The 18,337-nt window shown below is 46.0% G+C and overlaps 1 non-coding gene across 1 annotated transcript; it reads right to left on the minus strand.

Annotated features, from left to right (window-relative positions):
- Positions 1 to 10,412: 10,412 nt before the first annotated feature.
- LOC129642468 (U6 spliceosomal RNA) lies at positions 10,413 to 10,519 on the minus strand. The gene has a single exon (XR_008709738.1). It is a non-coding gene; the product is annotated as a U6 spliceosomal RNA (small nuclear RNA).
- Between the last annotated feature and the right edge of the window lie 7,818 nt (positions 10,520 to 18,337).

Below are 18,337 nucleotides of genomic sequence, written 5' to 3' on the forward strand. Positions count from 1 at the left end.
GAAGACAAGCGATGCATGGCTATCCCCTGGGGGCTCCTCAAGTCATTGGAGGAAACCCCAAGACCTACTAGTGATGTAGGATGCTGAGAAAAGAGATGTTTCTCCTTAAATCAGAGCCCCCTTTTAATTTGTGTGCATGTGTGTGAGTGGGTGCGTGCATGCATGTGTGTGTGTGTGTTTACTGTACTCTCTAAAAAGGTCTGATTAGCATTTCCTTTTCAGTTGGTCCTTCTCTGTCCCAGCTGCACCAATTGTGGTCAGGAAAACAGAATTGGTGCAACAGCCATTCAGGAAAGCAGCTGAAAGGGAAAGAGTGGAGAACGGACAAGGGGGTGAGTTGTCTTACAGCTTGAAGAGACTCCTCCAATTAAAAACACACGGAGAGAAGAGATGCGATGAGTTATTTGGGGGGAGTAGACAAATGATGCCCAAGATGCAGGAACCTGAATTAAAGCATAAAGGAGGGGAAAAGTGACCTCGACTACCTATGAGAAAAAAAATGAAAAAAATATATAGAAAAATGCAAAAATTTTTTTCAGAGCAATGGGACAGAAAAGGTATGTGTTTTGAGAAATGAAAAAGTAGAGATGGAAATTTCCTTTCCCTGTTCTTTTTCTTTTTAAATGGATGCTTCCTTTAATATATTTTTTCTAATAGAGGGAAATGAAATTGTCTGGTCTTCAGCCCCAAAAGAGAAGTGGCTTCGTGTGTGTGCTTGTGTGTGTTTGTGCTCAGTTGCTCAGTTGTATCCAAGTCTTGGCGACCCCATGGATTGTAGTCTGCCAGGCTCCTCTGTCCATAGCATTCTCCAGGCAAGAATACTGGAACGGGTTGCCATTTCCTCCTCCAGGGGACCTTCCCGACCCAGGGGTCGAACCCAAATGTCCTGTTACTCCTAAACTGGCAGGCAGATTCTTTACCACTGAGCCACCTGTACTGAAGAGTTTTAGACCTTGAGTTAAATAGACCTGTGTATGAGTTTCAGCTCCACCACTTACTGACTGAGCAAACTTGAGCACATTACTGCCTTCTCTAAGTGACTTCAATTTAAAAATGAGGAGATTTGTTTTTACTTACAAAACAGATACTTACAGACTTAGAGAACGAACTTCTGATGGTTGCCAGGGGTAGGGGGAAGAATGGGAGGGTGTAGTTAGGGAGTTTGGAATAGACATGTACAGATTGCTATATTTAAAATGAATAATCAACAAGGACCTACTGTAAGCACAGAGAACTCTGCTCAATGTTATGTGGCAGCCTGATGGGAGGGGGTTTGGAGGAGAATGGATACGCGTGTATGTCCAGCTGAGTCCCTCCGCTGGTCACCTGAGACTGCCACAACATTGCTAATTGGCTACACCCCGATACAAAATACAAAGTGTAAAAAATGAGGAGGCATTCTTTGCTACAAAGAATGGCTGAGATGATTGTTAAAATACATGTTCAGTACCTACCTTGCAATAAGCTCTCAATGAATTCTACGAATATTACATAATGGACAGACCAGGAGATGGGAGATCTGGTGTTGAAATATGCACAAGTCCAAAGCTGGCTCTGTCACTTTCCAGCTCTGTGGGCCAGGATAAGTTAACCTTTCAATGCCTTGGTCTCCTCATCCATAAAATGTGGGTAAAATATCTACCTCATTATGTGGCCAAATTAGATAATTTGTATGAAGAGGATGAGCCATGTCAGGTAGCTACTACATGACAGTGAAAAGTGAAGGGTTAGTCTGCTCAGTCATATCTGACTCTTTGCCACCCCATGTCATGGCCCAGCAGGCTCCTCTGTTCATGGGATTTCCCAGGCAAGAATACTGGGAAGGGTTGCCATTCCCTTCTCCAGGGGATCTTCCCCACCCAGGGATGGAACCCAGGTCTCCAGCATTGCAGGCAGATTCTTTATTTTCTGAGCCACCAGGGACGCCCTCCGATACTACATGGTGATGAGAGTGCTTCTGTTTATTTCCTAAGACTCCGGTGTTCTGCCTGCCACCAACTATGTAGATGACCTTTAAGATGTTGTGTAGTTTTCAATGGCCTCAGTTTATCTGTCTATAAACAGAGTTAGAGCTCTTCGTTCATTCCAACTCTGTGATTACATAAGCTTCCTGCTTTTATGACTTTTCTGTTTCAAAAATGCCTAGCAAGTAGCTGATTGAGTTTCTAGAGCTGCTTCCAGGATAACCTATAGCAGCCCCTTCTCCGTGACCCTCGGTCCCCCAGCTCTTTATTTGTTTTTGACTGTGCGGGTCTCGGTTGCTCTGAGTGGGCTTTCTCTAGTCGCGGTGCTCAGGCTTCTCAGGTCTTCGTGTTGTGGAGCATTAGCTCTGCGTTCAGGCTTTAGCAGTTGCAGCAGGTGGGCTCAGTAGCTGCGGCCCCCCAGCTCCAGAGGCAGGCTCAGTAGCTGTGGTGCACGGGCTTAGTTGCTTCGTGGCATGTGGGATCTTCCTGGATCAGGTGTGGAACCTGTGTCCCCCACATTGGCAGGTGGATTCTTAAACATTGGACCACCAGGAAGTCCTGTCTGCTCCCCTTACCTCTCTGACTCACTGACCCGGGCTTACACAAAAAGCAGAGACTCCTCAGAAGAAGAAATCTTCCTAGATGTGGTGACCTACAGTGTACTGAAGACAGAGGATGGCTAGAGATGCAAGAAAAAGGCAGGGGTTCAAAGCAGATCCATCAGTTCGAATAAAGCTGATTATAGAGAACTGGGATGAAGATCAAGGGCTCTGAAGTTCAAGCCTGGTGACGGGTTCGCATTCTGGCTCCAACCCTGACGACAGCTGGGCTGACTCCTTAACCGTTGACAGAATCTTGCTTTCCCCTTCTAATACAGCAAGGCTTTTAAAAATGGAATCGTTCTCGGGAGGATTAAGTAACCTGATCCATATAAGATGCTGGCAGGCACACTGGCTGGTATTTCTGAGCCCTGGTAATATTTCCTATTACGATTATTAATATTGCTGCTGTTATTATCATAGATAACTGGAAGAGCCTCACAGAAGAGACATGCCATGAACTGGGTTTTGAAGGTGCGGATGGGGAGCCCACGAGGGAGGGATCAGGGAAGTGGTCAGTGTCATGTGGAACGTCCATATGACCCTCCTTAGAGAAAGCCAACAGCTTAGGTCTTATTTCCTTATTTATTTTTGACTGTGCTGGGTCTTTGTTGCTGTGTGGGCTTTTCTCTAGTTGCGGCAACTGGGGGCTACTCTCTGATTGGAGTGTGCAGGCTCCTCATTGTGGCGGCTTCCTCTTATTGTGGAGCACAGGCTCAATAGTTGTGGCGCACAGGCTTAGTTGTTCTGCGACATGGGGGATCTTCCCGAACCAGGGATCGAACCCATGTCTCCTACATTGGCAGGCAGAGCCTTTACCACTGAGCCACCAGGGAAGCCCAACAGTTGTAGGTTTGAAAAGCTTCCCAGGTTTACATATGTCCCCTCACCTCCCACCTCCCGCCCCATCCCACGCGTCTAGGATGTCTATGGCTGACTCGTGTTGTGTGTGGCAGAAACCAACACAATATTGTAAAGCAATTATCCTTCAATTAAAAATAGAGCAATTAAAAAAAAAAAAAAGCTTCCCAGGTAATTCTGACACCAAGCCAGGACTGATTTGGAGCAACACAGTCCCAGGAGATTCATTAGTTGTGAACTCCCAGACAAGGAACTGAAATTCCTGGCCTCTGCCCCTAAGGAGCTGCCTGGCATGGGCAACCACACCTCATGAGATTCCAGTTCCTTCCTTTGTAAAACAAGGCATCTCTCGGTCTCCTCCCAGCTCTCTCCTGTTCAAGCGTAACTTAAATGGCTTTACTTGGCTGAGTGAGAATCCATGTCCAGGAGGTATTCGTGTTACTCACCCCTCCCATCTGTCTTTTGGATGCTTTTCTCAAGCTGACAGGCTCTTAGTGAGCCCTCTGGGTCTTCCCACCACACCCCTCCTAGGACACCACGTGGCTTCTCTTAGTTCATTTCCAGTCTGATGAGCTGCTACCTGGTACCATATTGAAAGGCAGTGTGCAGGAACTTGGGTGACAATCCAGGGACCAGCTTGCTAAATGACTTGGAACTTGGTAATTGTATAACTTGGGGCTTCCTGATAACACATTTTCTTGAACATTTAGGATGTGCCAAGCACTGCCCTAAGAACTTTGACTCTATTACATGGCTTAATCCTCACGATAGCAGGATGATGTCAACATGCTTCTTCCCAGTTTACAGCTATAGATGTACACTCTGAGGCTTAAAGAGATTAAATAACTTGCCCAAGATCACAGAACCGGTGTGTGGTGCAGGCAGGGACACGCCCCAGGCTCCGACATCAAGACTTTCCTTGGGCAGACCACGTGACCTCTTGCAAACCACAAGTCACAGTTTCTTTGTGCCAACGAGTGGATCACGCAAGAGGGGTGCAGGCTTGCTTCGCATATAAGGCGCTGCATTTGTTACCTTCGGTCCAGAGGAGTCTCTAGAAGCCATATACTTGTTCACCTTCCCAAGGAATCTTCCCCAACCTGCTCCAGCTCATCTTCTCCATCCTGGCTGCCTCTGACCACTGTGGTTTATTCGAATTGAGAATGTGCTCTAAGTATAAAGCACTCATCAGATTTCAAAGACTCACTAATAAAAAATATCTAATAGCACATTCATAATTTGTATGTTGACGACATGTTGAAATGATTATACTTTAGAAATGTGGATTAAATAAAATACTATTAAACTGTTCCCCTTTTATTCCTTTTTAGGTTTCCTGCTTCAAATTCAAGATTTAAAATTATGTGCGTGGCTGACATCTGTAGCTCACATTATATTTCTCGGGCCTGAAATAAAACCACCTGCGTTTGAGACTCCACTCTGCCACATCCTGTCTGTGTGACCTCGGGCAAGTTCACGAATCCCCGTGGGCTTCAATTTCCCCATCTGGAAAATGGGGGTAAGAATGAGGCCAACCTCAACGTAAGGTTGTTGTGAGCATTTAACGACTTAAATTTCCTCTCTTGGAAGCCGTTCCACTTCCTCCTCACTTCTTAGGGTTCTGCATCTTCCAAAACAGCACAGTTTCTCGGAACTCCTGGGAACTTCACATCGTCCTTGACTTTCTTGCCTTTTAAGCGGACATTTCAGTACGCATGCCTGAAGCAGCATTCAAAGCAGTCTGTGAGTTCCTTGAAATCAGGTCCCGTGTTTTCATCTCTGTGTTTTCTTTCCTGTTAAGTCTCCCAGGGATTTAATACAGGGCCTGCCCGAAGTGGTGTTGCATAAATGCTTATTAATGGACTAATTGATTAATATGCCTGCCCTGCCCCCATGCCAGGAAGTCAGTTGTGCAGAAAAGGAAGTGATCACCTTTCCTCTGGTCCCTCTCAAGCCATCTCCCCTGGTTCTTCTCTGCAGCATGGAACAACTCCATCTTTTTCATTCTAATCACCCTGCCACTTCTTAGGCTTTCAGAATGGATGGTGGCTCCCGCCGCCCCCCACCACCCCCCCTCCCCGCCACCCCGCCCAACCCCCGCCAGCACGTGAATATTAAGATCAGCTATAATTTGAACCCTTGAAAGAAGTGGCTGGGTTCATTAAACTCTAATTGCGCTGATGGTTAGGCAAGATAGTTGCTTTAATTAAGGAAGCCCTCCCTTGGCTCTTGCTGTGGTTCTGGTGGTACTAGGGAGGGTGCTGCCAGTGCTGCTGGGAGGCTGGCTATTTACATGGTGTTGAAGGGAGGAATTCAGAAGCCCAGGGCCCACCCTCTGGCAGCCCTGTCTCCATGTCTGCCAAGCATCTCAAGTCTGTCATTACCCTTTTGGGAACTTACCCGGGGGGAGGAAACTTCTCCTAGCTTTGGATCCCACTCGGAGTTCAGGGAACATGTCTTCCAGGGAAAGAAAATCCCCCCAGACAGCATACTTTCATACCAGAAAGTCCCCCCAGACTTTCCCTTTGAGGGACAGTATGCTGGCTTGGATGTCTCTCTAACAATATAGTCTTCCCTGGGCCTGGGCAAAGAGACCTCCAACACTGATAGCGAAATTGCACCGCTAATGGCCCTCTCCTTTGTATTAAACACGCCTTCCCTCAGAAACACCTTGAAAATTCTCCTTGACATTTAGAAGATGGCAACCTAGTGAGTTCTGAGCCCTTAGTATGGATTCATGCTGAGATACCAAAGCTCCATGATGCTAGAAGGAGAAGCGGATGTATAGGATGCTGGGGAGGAATGTGAGGGGCACCATGGGAAAATCCTGCCAGGTTTCCCAAGGCCAGTCCAAGAGCAGACTCTAGATAAGCTTTGAAGTGCCTGACAGGCCAGTGCAGGAGATGCTGTATTGCACTGCCCTGCTATCTGTTCTAGACTAAAGGATTAATTCCCATCCCCGGCAGGGGATGCAGCCATCTCCAAACTTGTCCTTGCTGAGGAGAGATGCCTCTTTCATGGACAGGCTCCCTTCTGAGGCAACAAGAATATAAGATGTGGCCCCGTGACCCAGCCCAAGTCAACCCTGAAGGACGTGTCTGCTGTAACTGATGGACTGGCTGAGACTTTGGGACTGCATTGCAGCCCAGCCCACCGTCTGCTCCTACCTGTTTCCTTCTCTTACCTCATAGGAGTTGATCTGAGGAGCACCTCCCAATGAATGTCCTTCACACTACTCTTCATTTCAGAATCTGCTTCCTGGGAAGTCTGACCTTCAACAGGGGGTCCCCTTCTTGACAACCAGGCGACTTTGTGCTGGTGTCCAACACCCTTGCTACCCATCCACCAGCAAGTGGTCTACATTTGCTACTCAGCCACTGCCAGGCGGTCTACACTCACCTTTCCACTGCCAGGTGACTTTCAGGATCCGTGTCTACTCTTGCACTTGGTTTCCTGCATGGGTGGGCTGACATCACATCTGCAGCTCTACACACCAACTGTGAGTTGAGTTTGCACCTTAACAGATAAGCATGTGCTGTTGGATCTCCAAGCCCTCTTACTCCATGGCCAGCTGGGACCACGGTCCCCTCCTCCACCAAGGAAGAGGAATGCGTCTCCTATGCTCAATGTATCTCCCCAATGAACTCAGTTGCAGACCCATTCTTTGGGGCAATAATTGGTGCTGCCTGTCAAGCCTGCTTCCAGAACCCTCTGGGACTCAGTGATGCCCTGAGCCATCACCAAAGCAAGATTCGGCTGTCAGTTTCTGAGGATGTTTCATCCACTTCTCACTGTCACAGGAGTTGTCCTGGGCATCCTTGAAAAGCAGCTGTACTTTATTTGGCTTTTAAATACAAAAAAATCAATGTATGTGTATGGTTGATTCACTTTGCTATACAACATTATAAACCAACTATACTCCAATAAAATTTAATTAAAATTTTTTTAATTAAAAGAATCAAGAATAGTCCAGATGTCATCTTGACTCACTGCCCAGCATGGGTCCTGAACCAATCCTGGCATTTTTGCATCTGTCATTAATCCCAAGCAGAGCAGCTTAGAGAGGTTAAGCCCACTGATAAGAACATTCAGGCAGCCAAATTGTAAGATGGAATTAGAATAAAAGGCCAAATACAGTGTATTTTGGTTTGCTTATCTAGAAGTAAACTTTTTGTTGTTCTTGTTGAAGTCGTATCCGACTCTTTTTGACCTCATGGACTGTAGCCCACCAGCCTCCTCTGTTCTCCATTATCTCCTGGAGTTCTCTCAGATTCATGTCCATTGAGTCGGTGAGGCTATCAAACTATCTCATCTTCTGTTGCCCTCTTCTTCTTTTGCCTTCAATCTTTCTGAGTATCAGGGTCTTTTCCAATGAGTCGGCTTTTCATATCAGGTGACCAAAGTATTGGAGCTTCTGCTTCAGCATCAGTCCTTCCCATGAATATTCAGGGTTGATTTTCTTTAGGATGAAAATGCACATCTAAATCCCACGTACCCTGGCAAATGCGGACCAATCCTCCACCGACCAGCTCCAGCATCATCTGCTTAAGCCTACAATCCCAGGAGCAGCTATGTTTATTCTTTAGACTTCAGTAGCTTCCTCTGACTCCCTGGCCACGCTTGTTCGTGCCTTTCCACCCAGATGGACAGGTGGGAAGTTCCTTCTGTTCTCCAACCCAAATCCTCCGACTTCCTGCAACACCTGCCCTCCACGAAGGGCAGGGAAGAGTGTGTCCTTCATTCCTCACGGACCTGCCTGCACTTGAAATGTCAGTCCTTCCAGGGAAGTGGCTCTGCTGGTGGGTGCCTCTGTGTCCACAGCACCATTCCCCAGGGCCAAGTGCCAAGTGACGAAAGTGTCGGGGCTTTTGAAATTGTCAGAGAAACTGATTTCCTTGTCAAGTCTCGTCCTGTAGAGTTGGAGGGCCAAATTCTACTTTCGTGTCAGCTGCCACGCAGATCAAAGGCTGCTGACAAGGAGCTGAAGCGTTCGTGCCTGGCCTGCTTCAACCTTTCCTCGGCCCAGCCTGCGGAATGCTCCTGGCTTTCGGCTCCCTTGAACTCTCTTATCGATCCCCCTTTGTGGGCCAACATATGAAGGGCCTGGGAAATCATTTTGAGGGACATAACTCAGGGAGCACATTCTTACATTGGTACCAGGCGGAGGCCCTTTTCAGATGCTGTGAACTCCATCAGATAGAAATCCCAAATATCCGTGTTTTTTTTTGTTTGTTTGTTTGTTTTTAATTTCTAGGTCTCTCTTGAGGATTTCTTGGTAGGTATTTAATAGTTACTAAACCTCCCAAAGGTTGGTTATAAAAAAAACTGAAAGTCTCCAAGATAGTCACTTGGCTGGGTAGGCACAATCTCTGCCATTCATTATTACTGTTGCCTTTATCATTGTTTTAACAAAGTATTAATAAAATTTTGGAGCTTCCCTGGTGGCTCAGTCAGTAAAGAATCTGCTTGCATTGCAAGAGACCTGGGTTCAATCCCTGGGTTGGGAAGATCCCCTGAGGAGGGCATGGCAACCCACTCCAGTATTCTTGCCTGGAGACTCCCCATGGACAGAGGAGCCTGGGGGGCTGCAGTTCATGGGGTCGAGTTGGACAGACTGAGCAACTAGACATACACATTAATAACATTTATGGTCAGGTGGTGCAGTGGTAAAGAATCTGCCTGCCAATGTAGGAGACACAGATTTAATCCCTGGGTTGGGAAGATCCCTTGGAGAAGGAAATGGCAACCCACTCCAGTATTCTTGCCTGGAAAATCCTATGGTCAGAGGAGCCTAGTGGGCTACAGTCTATGGGCCACAAAGAATCAGACACAACTGAGTGACTAACACACATACACACACAAACTGCTCTAAACAATAAAGTCTATTTTATAAACATCAACCAGGAGATTGGGGCCAAAAAAATTTAAAAAATTACAGCAGGAGGGAGGCCAGTGTAAATTGGAGATGAGAGTGGAGAGGGGCAGAGTCAGCCATGCCTCGGGAAACACAGGCATATTAGGAGTCCAGAACCGGGGGCCCAACTTCAGCAGCAGTATTGGAGGAGGACATGGGGTGAGACCCCCACAGGTTTCACAAAGCAAGGGCAAGTCTTCCCACTGCTCATTGTTGGGTAGGACACAAAGGAGATAACTTCTGAAGCCCCTTCCTGCAACACGTTTATCCCAAGACCATGAGGTGAGCGAGTGATGGACACGTTCACATTATCAGTAATCCCAGATGTACCTGAAAGTATATAAAAGTCAAGGTTAAGAGAATAGATGGGGTGCAGATGAGCAGCTGTAGAAAGCATCCAGGTGTCTCAGGAAGAGGCATGCCAGACAACTGAGACTGTGGAGCACGGTATCAGGACCATGTGCTTCTGGACTCAAGAGGGACCACCATTGGCTTCTTGATTCAAGCTTTCTCTTTGGTCTTTTTTTTCAATTGGCCATGCTGGATTTGTGTTGTTGCGCGGGGGCTTTCTCTAGGTCTGGTTCAAGGACTTCTCATTATGGTGGCTTCTCTTCTTGTGGAGCACAGGCTCTAGGGCGCCCAGGCTTCAGTACTTGTGTTGCAGGGGCTTAGTTGCTCCACAGCATATAGGATCTCCCAGACCAGGGATAGAACCCATGTCCTCTGAATTAGTAGGCAAACTCCCAACCACTGGACCACCAGGGAAGTCCCTCTCTTCGGTCTTTTGGAGAGTGCTAAGCATCATCCCTTGATTGCCCTCTCACCTATCCCTACTTCTCCCAAATATCCTCAATTTTTCTGACCAGTCACCATCAAGCTGCAGGACTCAACTGAACCAGACAGGGGAGATTCTTGGCCTTTTCTTTGAAACCACATTCAGGCACTACTGGAGACAACAAAATCTCAAAAAAAAAAAAAAATCTCCAGCAGAGATTCAGCACAGCATTGAGACTCTTCACTCAGAAAACTTCCTTTTTACATAGCTTGACTCTGGGAACTGTATTTTTTTTTTTTTTAAATATGGAACGCTTCACGAATTTGCGTGTCATCCTTGCGCAGGGGCCATGCTAATCTTCTTTGTATCGTTCCAATTTTAGTACATGTGCTGCCGAAGCGAGCACTCTGGGGACTGTAAAATCCACAGCCGGGAACCCTTATTCCTCTTGGTGGTCGTTTCTTCCTGCTCATTCTCAACTCATTCTCCTCCACAGCACTCACAAGAGTGCGCTTTCCCAGTCTATTAATTCTTGAGTCTTAACAAGAGGTTGGACAGTAAATCTGTATACAGAGGAGTCCTACATTATCTTAATCTATTTTGTTTCTGAATTTCAGGTAGCAGGTAGTGAGAATCCAGGCAGCAAGGTAAGATCTAAAAATTCATCTGAATCTCATAAGCTCTTAAGTTTGGGTAGCAACGTTTGCTTACACCTTTGCTTATTTCCGTAAAAGTGTCTCTCACTCGACAGCGGGTTTCTTGTGGGCAGACACCAGATTTCTCTTTGTTTCTGCCTGGCACGTCATGTACTAAGTACCTGATAAATAAATTCTACAAAAAGGGTAGAAAACACGAGCTAGACATTCGGATGAATGAACTTGATCAGATGGGATCGGACACAAGAGTAGGAAAAGCACTGGAAAAGATTCAGAATGTGAAACAAAGTTTTCAGTCCCAGCTGTCTGTAAGAATTATCCGGGGAACTTGTAAAACACACTCATGGTTGGGCTCCATCCTGGATCAATTAAACCAGAATGGAGCTTTTGAGAGTTCAAAGGTGATTCCAAAGGGAATTCAAGGTTGAGAACTATCGATTTTTCCTAACTTGCTGCTTCACTTGGAAAGCTCCACAGTGTGTCTCTCCTACTGGCACTAAGTTTAGCCTCTACCGGTTGACACATGTTAGGAAAATCTTTCCATTCACAGACATTTGTTTATTTGCATGGAGCCAGACAGGCAGCACCCAAGTTTGGTGAAGCATCTGGGCCATTGAGAATGTCAATATCACTCGATGACTGTCTCCATTTCATGAGGATTTACTAAGCCCAGCAGAATACTAGATGCAGCTTATGAAAGGATCTAAGGCAGAGTGCCCTGTTTCCGGGAAAGAAACAAGGCTAGGGCGGGACCTGCAAGCCTTTACAATGTGATGCGTCAGCAATCACATGCCAAAGTGGGGATCAAGATGACAACGGGAGTTCAGAGGACGCAGTGAGTTACACCAGGAGGTCGGTCTTGAGCTAGACTTTGAAGGATGAGTAGGGTATTTTTTTTTTACTTGTAGTATTTTTGCTTTACAATGTTGTGTGAGTTTCTGCTGTACAATAACGTGAATCAGCTACATGTATACATATATCCTCTCCCTTTTGGGCCTCCCTCCCTCCCCACCCCCACCCCACTCATCTAGATCACCCAAAGCACCGAGCTGAGCTGAGTTTCCTGTGCTTTATAGCAGGTTCCCACTGCCTCTCTATTTTACACATGACAGAGTGTATATGTCAATGCTACACTCTTCGTTTGTCTCACCCCCTCTTTCCCCACTGTGTCTGTAAATCCGGGACTGGACTGCATCTCCAGTCCCGCCCTGCAGATAGGTTAATCAGTACCATTTTTCTAGATTCCTCATATATGCTTTAATATATGATATTTGTATTTCTCTTTCTGACTTACTTCCCTCTGTATAACAGACTCTAGGTTCATCCACATCTCTTCAAATGACCCAGTTTCATTTCTTTTTATGGCTGAGTAATATTCCATTGTCGATATGTACTACATCTTCGTTATCCACTCATCTGTCCGTGGACATCTAGGTTGCTTCCAAGTCCTGGCTATTGTAAATATTGCTGCAATGAACACTTCAGTGCATATGTCTTTTTGAATTATGGTTTTCTCATATGGTATATGCCCAATAGTGGGATTGCCGGATTGGATGAATAGGATCTGAAGAGGTGGAAGGGAGGGACAAAAATACTTCTGATTCCAGGACTGGTAGTGTAGGACTTGAGAATGATGAATTTCTTTGACTCCCTCTGGCCCTTGGGATGCATCCAGTTCTCACTGATTCTAGATGAAAGTCAAACAAGAATGCAATATCTTTTTTTTCCCTGTGAGCTTATGTTTATTTTATTTTGAAAAATTCATTTACTGTAATTGAAGGATAATTGCTTTACAAATTATCCTTACCAAATATTACCCTCACCAAATGTTGTGTTGGTTTCTGCCATAGATCAAAATAAATCAGACAGGCACACATATGCCCCCTCCCTGGTGAGCCTCCCTCCCCACTCCCAGCCCTCCAGGCTGTCACAGAGCACAGGAAGGATGCAGTATCTTTCAGAGTCCCTTCCTTTTGTCCTCTCATCAGCTCCCCAGTGTTCTCACTTCCTGGTCCTTCAGGTCTCGGTCTGAAACTCCCCCCGTCCCTGTGAGTCAATAACAGATCTAGACTCCTTGATCTAACGGTGAGATGCTTGGCTCTTCACTTTTTTCCTTCAGCATCTTTGAGTTTGTTAACTGAGAGATACTCTCTCTTATGAGTGGCTCCTGGACCTCTCTCCAGCCAGGCTAGTCCAGCCTTCTGTCCTCCCCACCAGCTGTACCCCAGAATTCTAAGACATTGTCTCAGCCAGGGCCATGAGGAAGGTAACAGTCAAAGACCAACCCTAAAGAGCGCCTCTCAACCTCCCTCAGCATCGAGGGATGCGTGGAAAAGATGCGACAGTCACACAGTAAGTGGAGCTTCCTGCTCTCTGCTGTCTTGCGGAGGTGACTGGCCCTGAGGGGATGGCTATTTGCTCCCTGCAACCGAGCTGTTGAACACCAAGCCATGTCCCAAGCAATTCTGTTGCCAGCTGATGCCCTGACCTGTGCCAACCTCCAGACCATTACAACTGAGAAGTTAGGTAGCCCCCACCTTTGGGGAAAAAAAGAGGCAAACTTTAAAGAGATACAAACTTTAAAGCCAAAAATGAGACATTTTGGCTTGAAGAACTAGGCTTTGATCGTTTGGTAGGACACAGAAAACTGGTTCAGACTTGACTGAGAATGTACATCTTGTCACAGTTCCGAGAAAAGATGGAAATCCAAAGGGTGCCCCAAACGTTGCTTCTTCCAGATGGGGCAAGATCCTTCTCTTGCTAAGCTGATATGTTGTCCATCCACTTTCAGCTGGACCCTCTTGGCAGCCATGGAGGAAATGTGATCAGGAAGTGGGAGCAAGATGGGACGGAGGCAGGGGCCCAGCGCTGCTGCTCGGAGGTTCCATCTGGAGGACACACCAGTGTTCAGGCGTCCGTACAAAAGTTCACCGGGGTCCAGGCAGGAAGTGGGCACAAGCACCTAAGTTGACACAGTAGGATGTTCCAAGGATGGACACAGTATCCCAACAGGTGAGGGAGAAAGGCAGCAAGCAGCTCTAGAAACTTGATGTTCACCCAGGAGAGTGACTAGTGAGCACTGACTGTCAGACCCCTGAACCTCCAAGGCTAAGAATTAGTAAGGATACAGGAATTCCGTCTTCTCCCCTATGCTACTGTCATGCTGGGGACAGCCCAATGAAGGGGATCCCAAAGCCAAAGAGAATCACATCACCAGCCAGGCAGTCTGGATGGACCAGCCAGAGAGAGAGAGAGAGAGAGAGAGAGAGAAGCCTGGAATTGGAGAAGCAGGGAAAATCTAAGCTAGGGTACCAAATGGGCTTAAAAGTAAAGCAAAGAAACAGTCAAGAGTAATCGCATTGAAGTTTGGGGTCATGTGTTAAGTATCTCTGTGTTCCTATGCTAGCACAGAGCTGCCATGCGGTTGAGTTTCCTTTTTGTAATGAAGGGATGAATATAGAGCTGAGCCCAAGGTCATAAGGATCAAATGTCTAGAGGCACAGAATCAAGGGCTGCAGGGGCTGGGAAATCAAGTCAGGTCGACTTGCTATGTACTAGAAGCCTGCCCAGGTCATCTGGAAGCAAGCTGGGCTGGCGGCAAGGAGGGCATCACCAGTCTAGAGAGAACCAGGGCACAGGTACCGATGACAACACCACCTTACGGGATTCTGGGGTGCTTTATGGTTCACAGAGGACACTCAGGACCTTACCTGGAGCATCCAACCTGCACAGCGGCCTGCTCAGCATATCCAAGAGTGAGTGAGAACTGCTCCCCATCTTCCCACCTGATTTTACTTCCTTGAGTGCCAGCCAGTCAGATGGCTTGGATGCCAGTGGCTTGTTTACCGACAACACATGTGGAGTGGGAAGTCAAGAGGTGGGTAGGAGGGACCTTGGCTTCATCCGAAAGCCAACTGTGCAGGGAGTCCTGGTGGACAAGGCACAGGGGAGCCAGAATAAATATTGAACTTTCACTTTGAAACTCTGCGCCGCTGGGGCAGTCGCTGTTGTGATGGGCAAGCCAAGAGGGCTAAATATTTACACTTTCTGATTGTTCCCACCAACCTGCTGCATGCTCTCACTCTGCTGAAAGTTATCTATTTGGTCATTCATTCATTCACCTACCTTCTTATTTTTAAAATGTGTTTGTTCATTTGGGAAAAGAGATTAGGAGGGGTGAGGCGGCCAACTGAAGGTGAGTCAAGATTCTCTTCCATCTCAGAGAAAGGAAATAAAACCACAGATGGAAAGTCAAGGTAGAGAAAGTGCTGACTGACTTCCACATCATTTACTCGCAGTTCTTTTTTTTTTTTTAATTTTTTTTTTTGGGATAATTTTAGACTTATCAAAATATTGCAAAGACAATAGAGTTCCTGTATGTCTTTCAGCCAGTTTCCCCTTAAGTTAGCATCTTATTTAATCAAGCTACTCGTGTCAAAAGTGAGACAGTGACACAGGGGCCACACTGTTACCTAAACTCGGTGTCATCGGTTCCCCCATTTCTGCCCTTTTGCTGTTCCCGGAGCCAATCTAGGACCCCGTGTTACTTTTAATCATCATAGCTCCTTAAGCATCCTTTGATCTGGGTCAATTTCCCAGGCTTCTCTTGTTTCTTATGGGGCTTCCCAGATCGTAAAAAATTCGCTTGCAATGCAGGCGACCTGGGTTCGATCCCTAGATTGGGAAGATCCCCTGAAGAAGGAAATGGCAACTCCAGTATTCTTCCCTGGGAAATCCCATTGACAGGACCCTGGCAGGCTACAGTCCACAGGCTCGCAAAAGAATCAGCCACCACTGAGAGACTAAACAGCAACAGTGAACATAAATTTGAGGGGACACAAGTCAACTCAGTACAATCCATATGGACTCAAAGGTTTATTCTCTGGATTAGAATCTGTTTACTTCCTCAAATTGTTCCAGCTTTGTCCTTGGGGAGCTCTTCCAGCTTAGTGCTGGCATCTTTTTCATAAGTCTCCATCTTGCCTTCTCTTTTCTTCTATTTTCCTTCCTCTTTTCTGTCTTTTCCAGTCTCTGTCTGTCTCTGTGTATTTTCCTTACTTCCTAAGACTAAAAGATACTCCAGGCTCATTTTATATCGTCCCTGTCCCACCCCTGGAAGCAGCCATTTCTTTATACAGCCCCGATTCCTTTTATGGGGAATGTTACTTAGAAAGATCCAAGCGCAGGGGGTGTTTGTTGCTTAAGAATGTGGCTGCTTCTAGGCCTCTTGATAGAATTAGGAAACACGTATATGTGCCAAGTGATGTACACATGCCTATCTATGTGTACTTATTTTTTTTAAACTTTACAAAATTGTATTAGTTTTGCCAAATATCAAAATGAATCCGCCACAGGTATACATGTGTTCCCCATCCTGAACCCTCCTCCCTCCTCCCTCCCCATACCATCCTTCTGGGTCATCCCAGTGCACTAGCCCCAAGCATCCAGTATCGTGCATCAAACCTGGACTGGCAACTCGTTTCATACATGATATTATACATGTTTCAATGCCATTCTCCCAAATCTTCCCACCCTCTCCCTCTCCCACAGAGTCCATAAGACTGTTCTATACATCAGTGTCTCTTTTGCTGTCTCGTACGCAGGGTTATTATCTATGTGTACTTCTGTATCTCTAAATCTCTACAGGTACTGAAATAAATACGTTCTTTCTGCGGTCTGCAGCTGTAACCCAGCACCCAGGACTCTAGCCTTCCCGCCAATGAAATTGTAACTTCTTTTTCTGATGGTGAGAAATCTGGCTCCTTTTATCCACAGTTTATTTACTTATTTGTTCAGCCCCATATCTACACAGAAAGTAGTTTCAGAATTGCTAACCTGTACCCCTGTGAGAAACAAGCTTTCCAACGAGAACGCAGCGTTTTCTACAGTGCCTTTGTCTATAGCCTTACAGTTTCCAGTTAAAGCACCATTTCCCACAGTTACTCAGGTCAGCTCCTTCCCCATCCCCCCACCCACCCCACCGAACCCCCTTACCCCTGGCTGCACCCCCCACCCTCCTTCATGAGGTCAGGTCCATACATCTGCAATACAGTTACATTTATTTGTCAAAGTCTCCATGACATTCTGGGATCCCCCAACCTCTCGGTTGATTTTTTTTTTTTTTAAATAGACGTTATGGTTTAGAGCAGCTTTAGGTTCACAGGAAAGACTGAGCAGAAGACACTGCGATTTCCCATGTTGTCTCGCTCCCACACAGGCACAGCCTCCCCGCTAGCAACCTCTGCTGGTACAATTTTTATGACTGGGGAACATGCACTGACACATCACAATCACCCCAAGTCCGTAGTTTGCATTAGGGTTTACTCTGGGATTTGGACTAATGTATAACGACATTTACCCATCATTATAGAGTCATACAGAGTACTTTTTAGATAATGCAGAAAGCTGGGGGTGAATTTCTGGTTCGGGAAGATCCCCTGCAGAAGGGAAGGGGCAACCCACTCCAATATTCTTGCTTGGAGAATCCCATGGACAGAGGAGCCTGGCAGGCTATAGTCCATGGGATCACAAAGAGTCGGATATAACGGACTAACACTTTCACGCTATGGACTTGGGCGATCTTATTGAAGCATGATTTACATAAAGTACACTGCACTCATTTTGACAAATGTATAACCTACTAGATAACTACTACAATCAAGATACAGAACATTCTACTACCTCCCAAAGTTTTCTCATGCCCCTTTGCAGTAATTATCCATCCATTTCCATCTCCAGGCAATCGCAGATCTTTCTTTCACTATTTATTCCTTTGGCCTGTTTTAGATTTCAGTATAAATTAAACTATATGGTCTATGCTCTGTGTGTGGCTGCTTTCTTATCGCACAGTGTTTCTGAGACTCATTCATGCTGTAACATGTATCAATAGTCTGTTTCTTTTGTATTACTGGGTAACATTCCATTTTATGAATATACTGCATTTTTTAACCTATTCATCTGTTGATGGACATTTAGGGTGTTTCCAGTCTTGGTTATTATGAATAGATCTGATATGAGTGTATGAGTCTCTTTATGGAAAAATGTTTTCATTTCTCTTGGAGTAGAATTGCTGAATTGTATCGTAGGTGAATATTTAACTTTATGAGAAACGGCCAAACTGTTTTTCAGAGTGGGTGTACTCCTGCATTCCCACGAGAGTTTCTGTTGTTTCACGTACTTTTCAACACTTGGCTTTGTCCATTTTTTTTTAATTAAAAAATTTTTTTTATTGAAGGATAATTGCTTTACAGAATTTTGTGATTTTCTGTCATACATCAACAGGAATCAGCCGTGGGTACACCCATGTCCCCTCCCTCCCGAAACTCCCTCCCATCTCCTCACATCCCACCCTTCTAGATTGTCACAGAGCCCCTGTTTGAGTTCCCTGCGTCATACAGCAAATCCCCATTGGCTATCTGTTTAACATGTGGTATTGTAAATTCCCATGTTACTGTGTCCATGCATCTCACTGTCTCCCTCCTCCCCTCCCCCGAGTCCACAGGTCTGTTCTCTAGGTCTGTTTTTCCATTGCTGCCCTGAAAATAAATTAATCAGTACCATTTTTTAGA

This window comes from Bubalus kerabau, chromosome 1, assembly GCF_029407905.1.
Source record: "Bubalus kerabau isolate K-KA32 ecotype Philippines breed swamp buffalo chromosome 1, PCC_UOA_SB_1v2, whole genome shotgun sequence".
Lineage (NCBI taxonomy): Eukaryota > Metazoa > Chordata > Mammalia > Artiodactyla > Bovidae > Bubalus > Bubalus kerabau.